The following is an 18,763-nucleotide window of genomic DNA, read 5'->3' as shown; positions in this document are numbered from 1 at the left end:
ACTATGTTTTTATGGTGTGTGCTAGTATATCGTTTGTGGATTTACCTATATTATTGAAATACGTTGTTGCTTGTGTGTGTTTGTGCATTGGCAGCGGAACCGATTCGCGATCTCAGAAGTGAATTGTGTGCATACACTTGCTGTGAATTCGTATTCGTAAAACCAAGGAAATGGTGAAGCTTTGTCACATTATCATGAAATAAAAGTTTCTTTCTACAATAATTGCATGTCTTGTGTTTCTTTAACTGTGTATTGCTTTTCATAGATAACTGCCTAAAAGTTATTTTTCATTATTTTAGAAAGTGCTTTTCTTTTGCTCCCTGAATTGGCATTATTGCTTTCCAAACCCCGCTACGTACACGGAAAGAATGCAGAGCAACCGATTATTTGTTATTTCATAGGAGTTCAGTGTTTTTGTCTGTAATTAAGGTTCTCCTAAGTTATATTCGTGATGGATTTTTAGCATTTTCGGAGGGATAGGAATACCTTCTCCGCTAATGCGGCGTTAACAAATTCAACAGCACGGCTCATAAGCAGTATTAATTAGGCATTGCATCCTATGTTAATAATAGATTTAATTGATAATTCTTCGAAGATAATCATCAAAATTGCCATAAATTCATTTCAGTTGAAAATCACACATATTGCTACAAGATTAGCAGTATAAAATATATGTTTTTGTAAAAAAAATACGCCTGCATTTGGTATAACCGTAGAATAAATTTATCATAAATGGGCGACATTTGCCCCTAATGTAGACCAAATATAGACGTCTACATTTGGTATAACCGCAGACCAAAATTATACCATTATAAGTTACCAGTAGACCAAAAAAGGAAGACATTTGCACCTAATGTAGACCGAATGTAGACCTGACGTAGACCAAATGTAGTCGCCTACATTTGGTATACGGCAAACCATTAGGTTTGCTGTATACCACATATAGACGTCTACATCTGGTTTACATATGGTATTCTGCAAACTTTGTGCTCTCAGGGTATACCTTCTTGCTGATGGAATTTTTTTCAATTATAACACAAACCATATATGTACAGATTTGTTTTTGGAGTCTTTAATTTTGCATTCTTCAACTAGAGCTATAACATCGCTATAAATATTTCTATTGTCTGTGGAGTTTTCACATTTTTTAATTCTATCCAACACATCATTCATGAAAGAGGCTTACCCTCATTCTGTGGTATACTTTGATATTATAATGAGTATCTATTATTAATGAGTAAGTAATAAGAGGTGGTTCACACTCTTCCAAACGCACAAATATTACAGCCCCTGGCTTCACGACCACTTCCCAAAATGCTTATTGCTGAATGCTTATTCATCTTCACCATTGAAATTACGTTTCCGAAAGAGTCTTTTCCTCAGCTTCATATGCTTTCTTTGTTTTCAAACTTTCAGCTGAACTAGCTTCCACAGCACCACTTTCAAGACGCTATTCCGTCATTGATGGTTCCTTCCTGGTCTGCTTCGAAGTGGTAAGGTACAGGACAAACGGGAAGACTCTTGGGATGGCACCATCCTGCAGTTTTTCTGATTTCTCTTCGAGGCATGAGCTTTCATGTAGCACGTCTTCAGCCAGAAAATGCCGGATGCACACCTTAAAATGGAGATAATTTCATTGGTTCCACAATAGACTAATTACTGGAATTATTCATTTAAAACCCTCAAAAATCAAGTTCTTCTTATTCACAACACCAAAGAACACCAGGATATGTGCCGTTTACTGCTATACCACTTTAGCGCTGGTATGCGAGAATTACAAAGGCATTTTAGTACTGTGAAATAATTAAAAACATTAATTATTCAAGCAATAACACATGATAATGATACATATTTAAAAAACCAAAAATATTGAGATAAAAGAGTGGAAGTATGGCGACGTACTAGGATAATTATTATTTGATAAATTTGTGGTGGAGTCAGTAGCGAAAAAGATTTCAAAGGAAGGCTTGGTCGATATTATAAAAGCAGCATTGTACATGAATTCCCTTTAGCAAAAACCAACCCAATGCAGACCGTAGCTTTGGCTGATAATCAAAATCTCGTGAGAATAGACCCTAGAGAGCAGCATTAATATGTCATGACTTGTGGCAAGCTTTTATATCTCGGCTGGGAAAAGTGCACAGCATAAACATGCCCTGGTCTACTATACACATTCAGGTTTGTTCTCTTGAGTCAAACATCCTCTATTATACAACAGTTTTTGTTTTGTTATCAGGCGTAAGAGAAAATAAAGTTGATGGTTTACCAACTCGTCAACATACCACATATAATTGACCCCGAGAAAAACATGGATTCTCTGGATTCAGACCACATACACTCACCTTGTGATTCGTTAATTGTCATCACGTATACAACATGGATTGGAAGTTGAATTTGTTTAAACTCAAAGGGCATATTGGTTGGAACCATGGAAATCTTAGGAATGAGAACTTCCTCATGTTTGAATTTTTCATTGAGTATAGCTGCGTGAATCGCATTATTGTTTTATTGTTTATTTAATCACTAAATATGTTCCATTGCAAATTTCTCGTTGGTTTAGATTTTGAAGAATCATGATCACCGAGCCATTCTTCAGCTATAAATTTTGAGGTAGTAAGCCAGGCACGTCTAAGAATTTTAATAATTCAGATGTATAGTCGATGACTCTCACTTTGTTTTTTACACAGTCAATAGATTTGAGGGAATGGTGTGTACCATCAATTTGATTCTCAGTAAAGTTTAAGTCACCAACATCTTCGTTCTAAGCCACCAAAATTGATCGCTCAATCAACCATTTGTGATTTTTGTAGTTATCGATCATGTTTGGGTACACTTTGATGATGAGCTCAACTTTCGATGAAACGAAATTGCAAAAATTATGAGGAAATACAATTAATCTGCTTGATTTGTCAACACCAACATCCATTTGTCATCCATCCCATCCATCACCATTTGTCAACAATTGTTCGGAGATTTGTTTACACACACGTTATGTAGTGTTATGCTTGTTGACAGTTCAGCACGACCTGGGCATAGCTTGAATTAAATGATTTTTACATTATTACACTACTAGCTGACCCGGTGAACTTCGTACCGCCAAACAATCAATGAACTTACAGTACACCCATGTCTCGTATAGCGCAAGGGATGCGTTCCTTGGGGTCTTTGCGCTATAAGAATTTGCGTTATACGAGAGCGTTTTAACATTGGGAAGATAGGGATGCGTTCCTGGTAGCATAGGTCTTGGGTATTGAATTTCCTCTAAAACATCTATATTCCCATAAAAAGCCTTAGAAAACATTATTTATATAAATTTTCATAGTTCAAAACATCTTTAAAGATAGTATGCACGCATTCAAAGACTTTTATTCACGTTAAAAAATTTCTTACGTGATTTTGAAATTCCCTCCTGTCGTGCGGGTAGGCTAACATCTGCTATCTCAGGGGATAGTAATGCGTTGCCGGCAGTTGACGATTTTTCAAACTAGTCTAAAAACAACTATTGTGTCACTCAGGCCCTTTTGTAGCTCATCGAAATGACAGGAAAATGATACTTTGAATGCCATTTCATAGCTAGCGGAGTTTATGAATGGGTGCATTCAGGGGGAGTGATCGCTCCCTGATCAGTGAGCGGACTGTGACGTCAGCGCTCACTGAGCGATCACATCCCTCCCTGGATGGAATGCTCAGTGAGCGCTTTGGTGGGGAACTTGAAATGCAAAACATTCAATATGGCGCCCAGCGCTTGTGTTTACTTTCGTGTAGCGGCTGCGAAATATCCTTTAATTCCTGTGATAAGTTCATACCTTGTGACTCTGTCCCGAATATATGTCACTCTTAATGTACGGGCCTTAAGGATTTATCGCTAACAGTTCTTTACGAGTCCCGTGATATTTATTGGAAATGCCTTTTGTGTCAATCGTCCAAATATTTCGTTGGGAATCTGGCGCCTGACATTGAAGTCTTGAAAAAAGAGGTCTTTGCACTAAAATGGACGTCTTTCCCATGTTTAGAAAGCAATAGTTTCACATTTGCTAATTCCGTGAAATCCGCTTCGTCTTATAGTTTCTTGAATGAGATTTAATAATTGATCAAGGACAGCAGTAGACGTTATTATCACAACAAACTGTTTGTGAACATCGGGTGACTATAATGATGAAGTTATATCTCAGCATTACGGGACGTAGTGTGGCGGATGTTTTGAGGAAGTGCTGGTAAACCGGTCAAATTAAAAAAATGCTGGTGTTATCGTACTAACATAATCTGACATTACCTTTGAAGTGAGCTATGTGCCACATGAGCTTCTAATTGAGGAATGGACTTTGAATGTGCTCGGGTTAATGTTCATGTTCCTGCTGATGACAAACAAATTTTTGTTATATCTTCTTGTCGTTCGCCAGCGAGTAGTTTTAAGGGTTTTTAAAATCGCTGAACAACTTGCTTGATGCCAACTTTTTATTGACATAATAGATTTAGCCTCTAACCTTCAACATTTCTAGTTCTGTCTACTTTATGTATGCCACTCACTTTGTCAAAGGTCACATGAAAGGTTTTACTCTTAACCCTGATATCACTGTCATATGTTTCTCTACCAGAAGACCAATAATTATAAAGGTACCTTATGTACGATCATTCTCGCGTGTGTTATAGAAATTCACCGCTTTACACGATGCAATTTTGATTTTTCAGCGAAGGCTACATCTGAACTTTACCTGGCTTACGACAAAATTCCACCGCAGAATAATATTTTGGCTACCTAATTTAGTAAATAAATACGTAACAAAAGGCCTTCTGCCAATCGCATTTAATATGCCTACATGGCGTATAAGTCATCCAGCGTTCGATACGTTACAATGTATAATTAATACGGCAGCTCGACTCGACAGTTCTTCGGCACCATTTTGAACTCGCGCCGCCGCTCACTGGTCGGTGAGCGAGGTGATCATACTCGGAGTACGCTCACAAATATGGCGGCCGCTCACTAGTGATCGGATGGTGAGCGGTCGCATCCAGGGGGAGAGCGGTGGTTCGCTCACCTTCCGCTCAGTGAGCGGAGCTCCCCCTGGATGCACCCAATGATAAATCATTTTAATTTGAAGTCCTCCGAGTCATTAGCAGCTACGTGAAACAGCCTTTAAATGCCTTGAAACCTGACCCAGGTTTTCCTTCCCTGAAAATGAATGAACGAGATTGCATTCTTTTCCAAAACAATATCGTCTCGTCAACACTAAAAACTGGTTGAGGGGGAAAGGAGCCACTATCAATCACAGCTTGGAGTTCATCAGAAAATGTTGCGGTGACTGCACTATCAACACTTGCAGATTCACCTGATATCGCCGCACTGAAAATACCTGCTTGCCGTTTAAATTCTGGAACCAACCGGAGCTTTCACTTAATGTCTTGGAGCGATTACCACTCTCGTCTTTTTGTACTGATTCACTATGAACTTTCCGTATGTGTAGACCGCTTGGTTGAAGTTGGTGCGGCTGAGGTCACTGATGTTTTAACTTCGCCTTTAGTCAGAATAAGGCATCCTGCGTTTAAACTTCCGCGCAATATCGCTTTGACGTTCTCCATTTTCAAAGCAATTGACCTCTTTCAATTCCTCTCCTAGGTTTATAGTTTTTCTTGATAAATTCTTGATTTTTCTATATGCATTCCTATTTTTTGCCATATTCTCTTGGTTTTTACTCTGTATGGCTCCATCTAAATCACCCTCTTCTGCTGAACTGTATTCCTGAGACGCAGAAGGCCTATGACTGCGGGGAGGGAACAAAGCCATTGTGTTTGAGACTCTATAGCGGACCCTTATATGTGTTGATGCTATTCATGCGCAACTCTGCCACCACTCTATTTCTCCCCCGTGAATACCGATGACCTTGAAGGCTTTAGCGTAGACCCTCTACCTGGAAGTCAATCGCCCGATAACCTATGACGGCAAAAATACGTCTCAAACCGTACTGCTGAAAAAAAATCATTTCCACCAGCCCTACGCTTAATTAATGATCTAAATTATTTATTATCATTCCGTTAAGGAGACGAGATAAATTTCTTCGGTAGGCCGGCTATCTGGACCCAATGACGAGTAATACTTTTGGCCATTGCACAGCAATGGATTTCGATTAATATATAAACAAAAAAGAAGATTTGAGGCAAGCAATAATATTAATATGCGTAAAATGATAGATATTTCGTGTGTACTTAGCGCAAGTTCACGTTCTATCACGAGAGCATTTAAGATTTTTGATTAGGCTACACTGCGTTGCAATGTTTCCCCGATGAACGAATTTGCGCTATATCGAAATTGCGCTAATCGAAATTGCGCTATACGAGACATGGGTGTATAGTTATACCATTTATAAATCAAGAGCGGCAGTATCATCTTTAATCATATTTAATTTATTATAATAAAATAAAGATACAAATTCAATAAAACTACGTAAATGAGTATCAAAATTGCTTGTCAGAAAGACATTTTCTTTATTGAATCAAGATAGGGTGGATTCAGAGATCAGAGCACGTTTACCTGGATTTTTTTCACTGAATTTTCTTACGCTTTAGCTTAAGAAATTTTGGGCATTGTGGTTTCATAAAGAAATTAATTAAATAATATTTATACGCATTCAGTTGTTTGCTATTTGTATTATTAACCGTAAAAAAATGTTTTTCAGTCCAAGTCTGTTGAGTAAACTTGGCCCGTTCACTGGGCAGGTTAACACAACGCAAGACCGACGCTTGACTGATGCTCAAAATCTAGTAAGAAAAGCCCCTATGAAGCAGCATTTGTATCAAATGACTTTAGTCGCGCCAGTTATAGTATCTCTGTTTGGAAAAAATGCACTGCGTAAACATGCTGCATGCGTAAACACACCACTGTGTGCCCTACACATTTGGGTTTAATGTCTTGCGTCAAGCACCTTCTGATAAACAAGTTTGTGTTTTGTTATCAGGCACAAGATAAAGCGGATGAAGCTAAATAAATATAGCAAAGCGAAGCAATGATGCAGCGAGGGGGTTTTTTGGGGGTTAAAACCCCCAAAGAGCTCAGAGAATTTTTTTATTAAAACTTTTGTTACTAATAATTATTAGGGGAACGGATGAGTAACAAACAAAAAATATTTTACTATTCACATAGCTGCAAAACCCACTATTTTGAACCATTTATCTTAAAAAATGTCTGGGGGAGGGCTCCCACACCTCTCGCTTACCCTAGCGAGTTTTCTATAGCCTACAGACCTGTAGTATTAGCTGTGCCTAAAACCCCCCTATCCTTAATTCCTAGCTGCGCCCTTTAAGCGAAGGGAGAAATACAGCAGATGGTTTACCAACTCGTAAACATACCAGGTTTAATTGACCATGAGAAAATCATGGGTTTTCATGAGCACATGAGCACAAACATCACAAAAACTGAAAGACTGACCATGCGATTTGTTAATCGTTATCACGAATGCAACACAAATTGGATATTGAATACGTTTAAGCTCAAAAGGGCATATAAGTTGGGATCATGGAATCTTCGGAATGAGAACTTCCTCAACTTTGAATTTTCCTTTGAGTAAAGTCGCGTGAATCACATTCATTATCAATTTCTTTTTAAATCACCAAACGCATTCCGTTGGATAGTTTTGGTTGGTTTAGGTTTCGAAAGATCGTGAACACAGAGCCTACATTTAGCTGTAAATCGTGCCTTGATAAGCCAGGTACGTCCAAGGACTTAAAATATTCAGATATATAGTTGGTGATTTCGTCTTCGTTTTTTCCACAGTTAAAAGATTTGAATTCATGCAGACTACCAACTATTTCATCCTTATTTACCTCATTTTAGTCCTCCACATCTTCGTTCTAGGCCATCAAAATTATTCACTCAATCAACCATTTTTTATTTTTGTGGTGATCAATCATATTCTGGAACACTTTGTTGATGAGCTCACCTTACGATGAAACTAATTTGCAAACATTCCGAGGAATGAAATCAAACTTCTCGATTTCTTGACAGGAACACGGACATTACCGTTTGTCAACAATTGCTTGAAGATTTGTTTACAAACACGGTAGTGAAGAGTCAACTCGATCTGGACTTACAATTAGCTAGAATTAAATTTTTTAAATACAATTTCAATATTTTGAATATATGTATTTAGTAATTAAAATATTATATTGTCACGAAGTTCAGTTATTAAATTGGTAAAAACAAAATATGTAATTTAATTTGTAGTATTGACCGACTTATCAATTGTTGTTGCGTTTATAACTCCTAAAAACATATCACTAAGAAAGAGATGAATTTTTTTGTGAAATTATGCTTTTTTTAACGGCCTATATGTTATCCAAGGCTGATACACATCATCTAGTTTTGACGGAAATGAAGGCTTTTGTAGTATTACCAACTCCAAAAAAAACCTCTAAGATCAAGATTATTTTTTTCCGTGAACTTTTACAAGCTAGATAGAGGTTGCCAATACTATATTCAAAAGTCCCCTGAAAAGAAGATACATCTAGAAGATGCCAGGAGGCCTTAGAAGGTTCCATATCGACCACATTTTAGTGAAACAAAGATTCAGGAACAAGGTGAAGGACAGTAAAAAATACCTAGGGGCAGATATTGACAGAGACCATATAACTTAGCTGCAACAGTTGCACTCAGCTAAGCAACATATAAGAGTAGTCACATAAAGCCACCCATATCTCAAACAACGAATGCCATTGATAACGAGAGGGAAGTGGATAACGATGACAAGGGAGCCCCATGTTTAAGATCAGAATTTCCTGCAGCTGTGAGAGACCTTTGGAAAAATAAAGCATCTGGAATTGATGGTATTCCCACAATGCTAATTAAAAATGGAGGAGAAAATACATTCAAACAGCTGTACAAAATCATTAGTGAAATGTATTCGACAGGTGAGATACCAATGGACTTCAACAGGAATATTATAATCCCAATTCCCAATAGGAAAAGAGCAGAGAACTGAGAAGATTTTAGGACCATAAGCCAGTTGCGAGGACATTGTTTCCGAGTTGGCATCACCCGACCCTTCGTGCCATCTCTCCCCATCATTTGCCCATTAGGATAATCGGGAGTGTACTGTAATGAAATTGAGTTCAGCTACATCAATTTTGGCTCCAAAGTGGTCAATTCCATATTATGTAATCATAATTTTTCATTCCAATGAGCCGTTTCCGCTATTCATTGGTAAACGTAACAAAGCATCGGTTCCACATACAAGAAACAAGTGAACATGAGTTTGCATTTCAAAAGTATCACCCCAACTTCGTGATGATCCAAAATCTGAGAAAAACTATGAAACTTTTTGCACAAATTTCAACAGGTTCAGAATTAATTATTTTCTATGGACACCATGACTGATGCATGGTTTCAGAAATCTCATAATAAGCACTCTGCACCTTTGATTCATAGCTAATTTTTTTCTAAAAACTAGTCCTCAAGGTAAAATGTTGATCAGAGTTGGGTATAATTTCCATGAGAATCATTGCCTGCCAAAATAGGGTTGTTTACTATTATTTTTTTATTGCCTAAATCGAAAGATTATTACTCCTGGAGTGTGCATTTCACGCTCTTAGATTTTCGAATGACGATATCTATTTTTTGCAATCAAACAAAAAGTGAAAAATTTCAAGCATGCGAAAACGCGACGGCTAAGTATGAATGCTGGGAAAACCCCATGTGACGTCATTCTGGTTCCCGCTGCCGCAAAGTGAGGTGACCTTGGGGCGAGGACATGTGCGCCGCTAGGCGCAGGCTGCTAGCAGGTAGCAGAGTACCCTGCTAGCAGATAGCAGAGTACCCTGCTAGCAGATAGCGGTTGGCTTAAACAAGGATTATTAATACTAGTAATGGGTCGATTCCAAAATTTTATCGATTCCGATCCCGATTCAGATTCTGACATTTCGATTCCGATTCTACCGATACCGATTCCATCAATTCTGACACCATAGGCTCCAAGAAAAATAGGCAACAAGACAACCACTTAAAAAAATATTACCCTGTGAAAGAATCAGTTGACAAAAGCATCTTTCATATTATCACTATGTAATTAAAATATAATAGCTAAATTCCAAAACAGAACATACCTGAAAAGTGGTGTTACCTCATAGGTATTACTTTAGAATATTAGCACTCATGTTTAAATTTAAAATAAAAGTATCTCCTTTAATATCTATCTTATATTGAAAATATCTTATCATTATCAATAATGTCTCACAAATTTAGTCTCCTTTTACAGACTATAAATTTTTGCTCAGAAAGCAAAGCATCTTCACTCTGTCAGTATAAAGCTTGTTTCGTTTTACATCACATATTTTTCCTGCCGAACTAAAAAGTTTTTCACTGAACACAGTGGATGGCAGTATGGCAAGAAACCTCTTTGCTAATACTTTCTGCCTTGGATAGGAGATACAAATCTTCCAGTATTTCCCAGGGAAGGAATTTGGTGGTGCATTCATCTCTGATAACTAAGCTTCCACTTCAGCTTCAACAGTGTTTGCTATGGTGACTTTGTGTATTTTTCCAAATGCATCACTGTATCATGACCATATACCTGTCACAGGCTTCCTAGTATGCATTTGCTCCTTTGGAATATAATAGGGATGTGCAAGTAGCACTTTTTGATCTCGAGTCGAGTTGAAAGTTACTTGCGAGTATCGAGACGAGTGACGATGACAATTTCTGAACCAGGCAATACAGCAATGCATACTACAATATATTCTACTCCAATTTCCTATGATGAATGTCTAGCCTAATGTAAGAAGGAAAATATAATGAGGATCGTTGATGGTTATTGTCAGAAGTAGGAGATGAATGAAAATTAATGTGTCTTCAATAGTTCCATTGGCACAATAGAAATTAATTAACTCTAACAAGGAGAAGTCGCCAAAGTGATGTTCAGGATCTGGATGCGGATGTTATTTTCTAAAACTATATAGGTAAGGTAGAAAAAGTGTCACGGCTTTCTTCCACATAGACCCGGGTTCGAGAGATAATCGCATGTAAAGATTTCGCGCAGCATCAGGTCCCTTGAGTAAGCACTCCCTCTCAACTACGGCAGTGGCGGTGCGGTCTAGGGCATTAGTCCTGTAAGCTGTAGTTGGTATGACGGGATCGAGACCCAGCGCTGACAATATTTTTTCTCTCTTCCAATTTTTGAAATCACTGTTACATTTTACCCCAATTCGTTTTAATTAGTTACTTCGCGATTTTTTAAGTTTAATATCAATTTATGGATTTTAAACGAAACTCCGAATTGTGCCTTACCATGCGAATTATAGGACGTATATAATTACTTACACGCAAATTTCCGGGGAATTTAATCATCCTCGCCCTAGCCATTGATCCCACAGCCTCTTCGTATATTCGTAATCTCAAGTCTTTCTTATCAACAAATAAACACCATTGCCTATCCTCACATTCAGTTACTGACCCTAGCTAGTTTTCTCTTCCATCCATCCAGCACAATGATCCTTCTTTCCAGCAGCCTACCCAAGCCGTTTTCGAGGCCTTCTTTGTATACCTTTCGCACCCGCTTTCACACAATTGGGCCTCGGCGCCTCATTCAGGGATTATTGAGGGTCAGTTGTGGACGCAAGGTTGTTGGGACGGAATGTCTTTGAAGGACGCTAGAAGGCAGGTCATAAGGGACGTATGGTGAGTGGAAGAACATTTTGTTGTAAACATCGAGATTCGTTGGAAAGACAGTGCGTGGGCGGTTAGAAATCTAATGGAGGGAATGCCTGGTGGAAATAAAATTTTGAATAAAAAATGTTTAAGCTGGAAAATACTGGTGCTTCAGGAACGTAAAAAAGGCATTGAAAGTGGAGGTACACGCGTCAAAAACCGGGGTACGATTCATGAATGGATGTACAATCGGTTAATTGATGCGAGGCAGAGGTGTGCATCGGTGCACGTGATGAGCACATTACACGGAAATTCACGCGTAAGTATTTATATACGTCCTCTTATTCGCGTGGTAAGGCACAATTCGGAGTTTCGTTAAAAATCCATAAATTGATATTAAATTTAAAAAATCGCGAAGTAACTAGTTAAAACGAATTGGGGTAAAATGTAACAGTGATTTCAAAAATTGGAAGAGAGAAAAAATATTGCCGGCGCTGGGTCTCGAACCCGTGACACCAACTACAGCTAACAGGACTAATGCCCTAGACCGCACCGCCGCGGCCGAAGTTGAGAGGGAGCGCTTACTCAAGGGACCTGATGCTGCGCGAAATCTTTTCATGCGATTATCTCTCGAACCCGGGCCTATGTGGAAGAAAGCCGTGACACTTTTTCTACCTTACCTATATAGTTTTAGAAAATAACTACCGCATCCAGATCCTGAACATCACTTTGGCGACTTCTCCTTGTAAGTAATATGTCGACCATATATATGTATCCTAACTAAAAGGGAGAGCCCTGAGTACAGTCATTTTCACAGCTATAATAAAGATTACATACTACATATATGAATCATGTAATATTTGGCCCTTTCAAATTCTCAAGCAGAAAAACCAATTATTCTGCATGCTCAGCCAGCAGGTTTTGATGTCTCCAACTTACAGTATTACTGCCTACATAAAATTGCCTTATGGTACACACTTGTGTGACTGGGCAAGTACTTTCCTACCAAAATTGCAAGATTTCGGAAACATTGGAATTTTTATTAAAAATTATATCAACGATTTTTATGGATCTTGAATCTTCATGGAATTCAAGTGAACGAAGCGAACGAACTATAGAACTAAGCTTTAGTTTTGTAGAGCCAAAAAAATTCTATACTTCTCACATCATTTAATCAACCTTAAAAACTCTTTTTTTTTTTAAGTTCAAGAAAGAAACTAAACGCTATAAATGAATATCACATCGGACGGACGCATTAATAAAAAAGGCTAACCCAAGTAACATTTTTGGTTGGCCCTCTGTTGGCAGATGGTGGGACACAGCGGTTGGCCCATGGTATGATTTGGCCACCTCGCCAACCGTATCCCAACCAACGATTCCCCAACGATGGGCCAACAGAGCATTACAGTCGGGCCTTCGTATTCCCAACTATAGGCCAACCCCTCTCCAACGATACACCGTTGGCCCTTTTCAATTCTGCCATCCGTTTCCCAACGAAAGCTATATTTTACTGGCATTCCTCATTTTTATAGAATGAGAGTTAAATTAATTTACCTTCTCACTTGATATGATACCGGTACATAGATAGAATCTTTACCTTTAACTCCTGATAAATCAAAATGAAATTAAATACATTAACAATCAATGCTATAGGACAAAGTAAGGTTACAGTGGTTAAAAGTGGAAAACAAAAAATCAATATCAGTTCAGAAGGTCCCCAACTTTTATTTTCACAAATTAGGACACTTTTTATTAGGACAAAATTAGGAAAATTTCAACAGCACCTTTCCATATTACAATATGGCACACACAAAAACTGTCCATCTTTGTAGGGCAACAAAACACACTTAGATAAAATCTGGGTGGACTGTGCAATTTGCATCCAGGTACTAATTTTTTTACTACAAATATACCAATGGTACCACTTCTAAGAGGTAATTCAAAGAAATCCTCCTTAATTTCAAACATGTCACACTGCAAGATGTACACCCCTGAGTTATTTGATTCAATTGCCTTCACAATTCCTATTCTCTGGTCTTCGGTAACGAAATTGTTAAGTTTAGTCCATTTTACTTAATTGGATTAATAAGTGCAAGATTTAGGGATATTAATAGGAATCACAGAAACACTGATTGAGTATAATATAGTTGATGTATTTTCCATAAAATAATAATTGTGCAGTTGTTATTTAGGTTTACTCCTACAAATTCAATCTCATTCTCTTCAGAGAGGACTAAATCACTCACTTTGTCCATTGAAACACTGTTTTCATTAAAACTTCCACTTGTACTAGATATGCCACAATCTGAAAAAATATACATATCGATCTATCTAAATTAATGATGAAAAGTTTAAAATTCCACGAAACTATCTGTTTAAGGTAACATGATTTTAGGAATGCCAGTTTTGTAAGACTTACCAAATGAGGTCAATGCCTTATTTTTGTTAGAAGCACTCGACTTATTTTATTTAACTGCTATCACAAAGACATAGTGAATGATTAACATATAAAAGCAATCCCTAACAACCAAACAAGTTTTGGTTGTTAGTTTGCTAGGGAACCATGTGAACCGTATCCTGCAACTTATGCAATCGTACTATAATGTTATGATGTCCCAACAGTGGCCCAATGATAATCCATTTCGTAGGGTCATCGTTGGGGATTTCCGTTGGGCCAACAGCATAAACCGTTTCGTTGGGCCGACGAACAATATCTGCGTTGGGCCAACAGTGGAATTTGGTAGGCATATCCACCCACAATGAGCCAACCGTGACTACGGTTCCCCAACCGAGGCCCAACGGTCAATGTTACTTGGGAAAGATCCTTGTGATGTGAAAACTCCCCTTTCCACGCGACTCACCTCGGCGAAGATGGAAAGGGAAAAAGGGAATCGGTTGTTGCCTTTCACGGAAACAGTACATTTTTCTCTCTCTTAAGCATGCTGCCTTAATCTCTTCACTTTACTTCAATACCCGAGCCATATTTCTTATGCGCGGGATGGTTTAGAAAAATATCCAATCCTTAGTATTTTCACTCGAGTAATGCGCTATATTGTCAAGTCGATCCATACATAATCCTTTTTAACATCCTCAGTTTAGTGTTTTAAGTCAATGAAGACAATTATCCATACTTTAAATGACGATTTTTCAGACTAAAGTTTTAAAAAATCTTGAAAAATCGGCCTCAGTTAACGAGCCTCAGAGTTCTGCGGCGTGTAGCTCAGCCTTGACGCGCGATTGAAAAAATTGCTCTTATTTCCTTTGTCGCAAACTTTTTTTTCCAAGATTTCTACTTAGTACTCTTTAGAAATCTCTACTTTATATTGTGGTTCAAATTTTCCGAGTTATATTTTTCGTAAACGAAAGATAATGTCTACTTTATGTCAAATGTCACGAGAAAAACGGGTCGGCCACTTTGCGTTGTAAAACCAGACTGATACGAGCCAAAATCTTCAAAAGTCATCGAAAGTATAGGCATAGCACCAGGTCAAAGGAATGTTGCATTTTTTATTCCATAAAACTCATACCAACGCAACACAACCTGGATAAATTCAAAGATTGTTTTGAGGAAAAACGATATCTCGCGTGGAATTGAAAAATTGGTCATGTTTGGGCCACTGTATCTCACTTAACACTTAGCGTGCCGATCACGTCAATTGACGGAATGATGAGACAACTCCAAAACTGCTTTTCACGTCAATTGACGGAATGCTCATTTCAACACCATTTAAATTAGTTATTCCGTCACTAGACGTGATCCGTGTGTCTCTGTTCATTCCTTGGTGTAGTTAGTTCCATTTGAAGCCGATAGATGGCATAAGCATGCATAAATATTATGCTTTCTAGCCACCTGCTCGTCTGTTGTCATTTCGACATTCACAGCATGCAAATGGATTCACGCCAGTTGAAGGACTGTGATATTCAAGCCTTATTAGAAGGTGATAATAGTGATGAAGATATTATTAGTGACAATTCTGATGATGATCCTGACTATGTTCTGCAGGAATTTCAAAATAATGAAGGTTAGTAGAGCAATTTGCCGTCATAAATTCCTAACCTATATACGTGAAACATATATGTTTGGTCAGTTGGATTTGTTTACATTTTTTTATGTTTGTGTCCATACGTTTTTTGTCACTATTTTCCTCATTTACCGATACATTTACTCATTTTTGGTTCAGATTCGGAATCAGAAAATGAGGACATGGACCAAACAGTAATCACCAACAACATACCTGCAAATCTTGCTGGTGCTTCTAAAAGCAGAAACAGACTCCAGCAACCTGATCCTAGAGCATTATGGAATGAGGTGGATGCTATACCGACTTTGGATGTTTTCAATGATATAAGTGGAGTGACAGATGATTTCCAACTAGATGTAAATAGTTCTGTGCTGGACTTTTTTTCGTATTTTGTTGACAATGAACTTATTGATATGTTCAAACAACAGACTAATTTATATGCACGTCAAAAGTTGAGAAAAATGAGAAGTTCTGAGTCTTTGACAGTCAAATCTAGAATGAATGAGTGGAAAACTGTTACTCTAGTAGAGATAAAAAATTTTTTAGCTATAATATTCCACCAAAGTATCAGCCAGAGACCTCAACTAATCGATCACTGGAGTAAAGACCCTACTGTTGCATGTAACTATTGCCCAAATGTCATGAGCAGGAACCGATTCCTACTCATTCTTTCCAACTTTCACTTGAATGATAATTATTTGTTCAAGAAGAGAGGGGAGCCAGGTCATGATCCTATCCATAAAGTTCGACCTCTGATTGATAATATTCAGCGTCGTTTTCAGCAGGCCTATCTGCCTGGAGAAAAAATAACTATAGATGAGGGTATGTGCGCATTTAGAGGTAGGCTGCAATTCAAGCAATACATGCCTCAAAAGCCCAATAAATATGGGATAAAATTGTATATGCTTTCGGAAGCCGACTCTGGTTACGTCTGGAATTTTAGTGTATTTTGTGGCCAGAGCAATGTTGTAATCAATATTGTTACTAATTTATTAGGCAGCTTATCTGGAGCTGGCCGTGTACACTGACAGATTCTATACAAGTCCTGAACTAGCAAGAGAACTTGAAAAAATTGGCACAGCTCTTGTAGGTACAGTAATGAAGAATAGGAGGGGTTTGCCAAGAGAATGGAAAAATCTAATTCTTCAAAAAGGGGAACAAATTTTTCGTAGGTCTGAAAATCTTCTAGCCATATGCTGGAAAGACAAACGCCCAGTGTACATGCTGAGTACAAGGCACACTGCTCAAATGATATCATATCAAACAAAAAGGGGCACTGAAAAAACAAAGCCTGCTTGTGTTCTAGATTATAACCAAAATAAGGCTGGTGTTGACCTAACAGACCAGTTGATGTCATATGGGGTATTTGACCACAAAACTGTGAAGTGGTGGAAGAAACTCACTTTTCATTGTCTTCTCATGAGTGTAGTGAATGCATGTATTCTGCATAATAAGGTAAAGGGAAAGAAGATGTCAGTAACTCAGTTCATGAAACTTCTTTGTACTGAGCTGCCAATTTGTGAGGGGGATTCTCCACGACAGGGTTCTAGTGGAGGCCAGCTCGGTAGGCTTTCTACTGGGAATCACTTCCTAGAAAAAATTCCAATCCCTCCAGGAAAGACAAGAATACAGAAAATGTGCAAAGTTTGCTCTGCTAGAGGTAAAAAAGAAAGTGGAAAAGCGAAAAGAAAAGACACTTCTTACTGGTGTTCAGAGTGCAAACTAGCTCTGTGTGTGGAGCCATGCTTCAAACTTTTTCACTCTAAAAAATTTTTTTCTGCTCCACTTTGAGTAGTTTCAAATGTACTTTTTGGGAAAATGATATTTTAATTGTGTTTTTTATTGTTGTATAAGGCTTTTTTTCAATGCTGAACCTTAAAAATAAATCATATGAGCATACTAGTATTTGGTCAAATTTTTGGAAAACTCAAAAACAGTTCTTTTTCCAACAACAACATAAAAAATATATTGAAAAGTAAAAGCTAAAAAATGCAATATTTTTGAAAGAAGAAATCAAGAGCTTTCAAATGAGGTAAGTAACATTATCATGAGTTGAGTGCTTACTTTGTAATAGATTTTTGAAAAATAGCAAAAACGGCCGGCACACAGGGAATGACCTGCAGTTTTTGGGCCGGCATGTTAAGTGTTAAGGGTCGTATTTAAGTAAAATGGCATATAAATAAAAATTTAAGTAAAGGTATTCGGCACCCACGTCGACAACTATAGTGTATACAGCAAGCTGAAACTACCAGGCATAGGCATTAGAATGACTCTTCCGCTTTAAAAACTGTATTATTACATGAGTTTCATGATAGCGTTTCCTGTCGGCAGATTGCTGGACTTACTAGCCTCGTAAGCTCTGTAACCGTAACTACTCGACTCGACATTCGTAATGCTACTCGAAACGCTCGAGTCGAGTATCAACTACTCGACTCGAATTTTCGAGTATTCGCACATGTTATGTGTTTTGTTATTACGAGTACGTGGCGCGAAAATTCAAATGACTGCTGGAAACGCGGTCGTATATAAATTTGTGCTTTCAAGTACTACTGGAATCGGAATCGATTTTTCAACTTGGCAAGTACTCATTTTCGATTCCGGTTCTTGGTCGAGAATCGAGGAATCGAAGAATAGAGGAATGGAACCGACCCATCACTAATTAATACCCTATTAAACGAATGAAACTTTCCGACCTCAGGCAGTTTTAATAGGTGATTATTAAGTATGTTTCCCTGAGCTCTGTGCCTCATGCGTGCATTGGTAATCTCAGACGATGTAAAACTCCTATCTACTCGTATAGAAACTATAGGTCCCTGTGAAGTCACGTGGAGTGGCATCGCATGGGTGCCAATCTGGCCTTTTTCAAATGAGGTTAAAATTGACTGTCGCCATTCGTCTGTACTGGTATTTCTTAAACCAAATAATTTGTGTGCTATGAATACACTAATGGTGGGTAAGGAATCGCAATCAATGCATTTCGTTTTCTTTGATGAAGGAAACTACCCTATTTCCATGAGAATCATTGCCTGCCAAAATTGTTACATTTTGCTGAACCTATAAGAAAAATTTCCTAGCCACTGGATAACCCATTTAAGTGCTCGGGCAGAAGAAA

The 18,763-nt window shown here is 38.0% G+C and overlaps 1 protein-coding gene across 3 annotated transcripts in view; it reads right to left on the bottom strand.

Moving 5' to 3' along the window:
• Nucleotides 1-1,013: 1,013 nt before the first annotated feature.
• The window catches only part of LOC124169238, a 34,023-nt gene continuing 16,273 nt past the window's right edge, over nt 1,014-18,763 (bottom strand). For 2 of the 3 annotated variants that reach the window (XM_046547793.1, XM_046547791.1), the window contains exon 5: nt 1,014-1,615. The gene's annotated coding sequence lies outside the window, so the exon portion shown is untranslated. The remainder of the gene's footprint in view (nt 1,616-18,763) is intronic. The other variant, XM_046547789.1, reaches the window with a different exon arrangement.

The sequence above is a fragment of the Ischnura elegans genome, chromosome 12 (genome assembly GCF_921293095.1).
Source record: "Ischnura elegans chromosome 12, ioIscEleg1.1, whole genome shotgun sequence".
Classification (NCBI taxonomy): domain Eukaryota; kingdom Metazoa; phylum Arthropoda; class Insecta; order Odonata; family Coenagrionidae; genus Ischnura; species Ischnura elegans.
This window is presented reverse-complemented; position numbering and strand designations above follow the sequence as displayed.